This window comes from Corvus brachyrhynchos, unplaced genomic scaffold (genome assembly GCF_000691975.1).
Source record: "Corvus brachyrhynchos isolate BGI_N302 unplaced genomic scaffold, ASM69197v1 scaffold131, whole genome shotgun sequence".
NCBI classification, from domain to species: Eukaryota; Metazoa; Chordata; class Aves; order Passeriformes; family Corvidae; genus Corvus; species Corvus brachyrhynchos.
In genome coordinates, this window is record NW_008236438.1 from 1,172,275 (window position 1) to 1,175,971 (window position 3,697).

Genomic DNA, 3,697 nt, shown 5'->3' on the forward strand with positions numbered 1-3,697 from the left:
TAGTAAAGTAGTTATCTTAGGAAAAGAAAGGAAATATTTTGCCTCTATGTTCTTGAGTCTTGGCTTGTGCACTTTATACCTTGAAGTCTTTTTGTACACCTATATTTACAAAGGGACAACTCTAATGTTTCTAAGGGCTCCTGAATGAGTATTAGTTTCCTATTGTCCTAAACACTAAACCTATGCAATTAAATAGCTTTTTTGACAGACATATTTGTCTGAATTCATGATGAAGTGACCTAGGGGGAAGGATCAGTGATAGCAAACCTGGTTTTTACTATGTTAGTTACTTCTATACATGCAATAATTGGTAGCAGCAGGCTATTAACAGGAATTTCCCTACTCTAAGAGTGTCTGCACATGGTATTTGAAAGAATAAGATGCAGCTTTTTTTCTTTCAGTGGAAGTTTTTTTTTAGGCAAAAGATGGCACAGGCACATAATTTCTTCAGAATAAGAATTACCTAGTCAACATGGGGATACAGAGAAGACAAGTTATCAGAGGAACCTGTAACAAAAAGAACTTGTTAATAGAACTGGCTCCAGCAGCTTTGAATAGCACTGGAGGAAAAAAAGAAAAACTGTTGAAAGGAGAATCTTTAGAAAAGGAAATCTCTAATCTGGTAAACCATAAAAAAAAAGTTTAAGTATCAAATTCACTTGATTTTGCAGTACAAGAATCTCCTAAATTGTAGACCAAGCTGCAAGGAATATTAAGGCACTCTGCAGGATGTTTTTGTGGAGATAGGAATCAGGAAAAGAAATATCAATCTCATTTGAAAGAGGGAGGTGGTAAAGTATGAGCATCATGAATGATTGCCGATCTAGGAGAGCGGTTAAAAGAGTAATGGTTTTTTTGACTTCTTACCTATGACTGCACAGCTGCACAAGATTTCTTAAACTATGCTTTTGGAGAGAGAATGTTAGAGCACAATGCTCAGTCCTGTTGTTACGAAACATTTTTGTCTAAGAGCACTGCTTTTTTTTATTGTGATAGGATACTTGTTGCTTCTTAGTTTTTATTGTGCAATTTTTCCCAGGCATCTGAAAGCATCCTATCATATTTTTTGGTGTGTTTCATGTTTGGTGAAAATGAAGCTTTACAAAAACATGTACAGATTTTTTTTTTTCATCTTTCTCAGGAGCTTTCTGAATGCAGTGAAATGTTATTAAACCTCCAAGTCTCCTGCAGTTAGGAAGAGGGATAAAAAGCTTCAGGTTCTTTTTATATTGAGTATAATAGACTTACATCCTGCTGGCTAACACTAGAAAGAGGAATGCACTGTGATCAACAGTTGCTCACAAAAGTAATAGGTAGAAAATCTTAGCAAAACAGCTTGAAAGTAAAAGTACTTCTGTGAATAAAAATGTTCTGCCTGGTGATCTGAGGCAGGGGGAGGTCATAGCTACTTTTAATCTTTCCATATCCAACAGCCTTGAGAAATAATATTGCTTCTAGGATATAAAACCAGGATGTTTTGTGGAGTGAAGCTCGTCATGGCTCCTCTTTGAGACATCTGTACATTTGTGACCTTGCTCTAATCACCTAGTAGTTGCTGCTATTGGTTAAATTTGCTGCACTTGTAGTTCTATTTTTTTCTAGAGCTTAGGAGCTGGGAGGGACAACATGGGGCCCAGGGGAACTTTTCATACTTCTCTCCCCTCCATTTGAAGATATGAGAAAGCAAGCTCCATGTTCACCCTATTGCCATTCTACCTTATAATTAATTTAATGAAATAACCCTCTCTAGTATCAGAGAGCTGTTTAGTACCTAAATTTTGATTATAGGACCACTGCCAAGAGAAAATTCTATTGAAAGAAAAGCTGTAAAATTAGGACATAAAGCTACCTGTGCTGAACACAGTTTCTTAGTCAGTAACTATGGATTTTATGGAGACTTTTAGTTGGTTATTTAACCTATGGTTACTTTTTTTCCTTTGCTCTTATTAGTAAAGCACTTAATATTATATTCTTCCAAGTTTCCTAAGTAATCTTGGGAACTTTCTGAAATAAATACTTTGGGATCTGTATATGGATAGATGTAGCTGTATTTTTTGGAACTGAATTCTTGGTTTAAATTTACAAGGCTGTCTCTTCTTTCTGTATGTAACTGTATGTGAGGGCTGGGTTAGAAGTACTTTGTGAATCAGGATTTTTGGAAATACGTGTTCTACAACTGAAAATTGAAACGTTGTTTACATGCTTAGCAAAATTTTCTAATAGTTCATAAAATCTTATTACAAGAGAAAATATTTTGTAGTGAACAGATAGGACTAAAGCTTGCCAAATCATTCTGCATTGCAGAATAGACAAAACATTGATTTTTGTTGGGTATTTAAGAATTCTTTGATGAATTTGCCTGTGATTAATCTTCTAATGGAGAATTTTAAATGTACATGTTGAAGGTATGTGAAGTGTTGTCTTCAATTGGATTAACGTTCTTTAACCAAAAAGGTGCAATGGAAAAGTTCATTTGATTTTCAAAATTTTTAAATCGTAGGTTCTGGAGATTGTTGATTCAGACAGTTTATATGGGGAAAAATCCAATAAATGGTGTCTGTAGAAAAAGAGGCTGCTCTTAAAGCTTTTCCTCAGAGTATGTTTGGTTTGGAAGAAAAGACAAATAATTTCTTGCAAACTGCTTTCTCTTTTCCTATGTTGGATTACTAGGGGGTTTTTTTGGGTTTTTTGTTTGTTTTTGTTTGGGGTTTTTTGGTTGGTTGGTTGGTTGGTTGGTTTTGGTTTTTTGTTTGGTTTTGTTTGTTTGTTTTTGGGGTTGGTGTGTCTGTTTGTTTCTGTTGGGTTCTGGGTTTTTTTTTTTTAAATAAATATGCGGGCCAGGGAATTTTTAGGAAAAATGTGCTTATGTTGCAGCTTTGGAGTTTCTCTCTTACTACAGAGCTGAAATTATTTTCTATGATTAAGACTTTTTCACATAGATTTGCAGGTGATAGCATTCTTCATGCTGATTGGTGTTGCTTACATTTACACATGCCTTTGCTAGTGTCTGAGTGCCAAGATGAAACTTAAAAATACTGTGCAAGAAAATCCAGTTAACCATTCTCTCAAATCTGTTTATACATTTAGACAAAAGTTGTTCCTTTATCCCTTTCATTATTTATAATACTTCTGCAGTCAAGATTCATGCTTTGAAATTGATACTTATATTGTTTGCTGGAGTCAGTCTTAATATCTTCACTCTGTCACTATCTTGCTCCTGGCTGACACGTTTCCTGCTATTCATGTCTTACTCTTCTTTTGAGATGACAATCAGAATGTGTAATGATTTTTGTAATGGGCACAAACATGCTTTGTAGGCACAAGGATGAGATCACTAGACTCTTTTTTACATTTGTGATTGAAGCAGAATTTGAGGTAAAGTCCAAATGATTAAATTGATGTATTTATACAACTCATGTTTTAGTGATTTTAAATACAAGATAAACACTTGGTCAGATGTGTTGAAAATGTGTAGGTCAAGTACATAAAAATCTTATAGGTAAATTTAGAGTAAAAAGGAGCAAAGTCCCCTTTTTGCAAATATGTAAACTTCATGATAAATACCAGTGAAATGAGACATGACTTTTTTATGAGAATGCATGCTTATGACAAGGTAGCCCACCTAGCTGATCAAGGGAAGCCAGTTGATGTGATCTTTTTGGATTTCAATAAAACTTTCAATACTGTCTTTTACAGT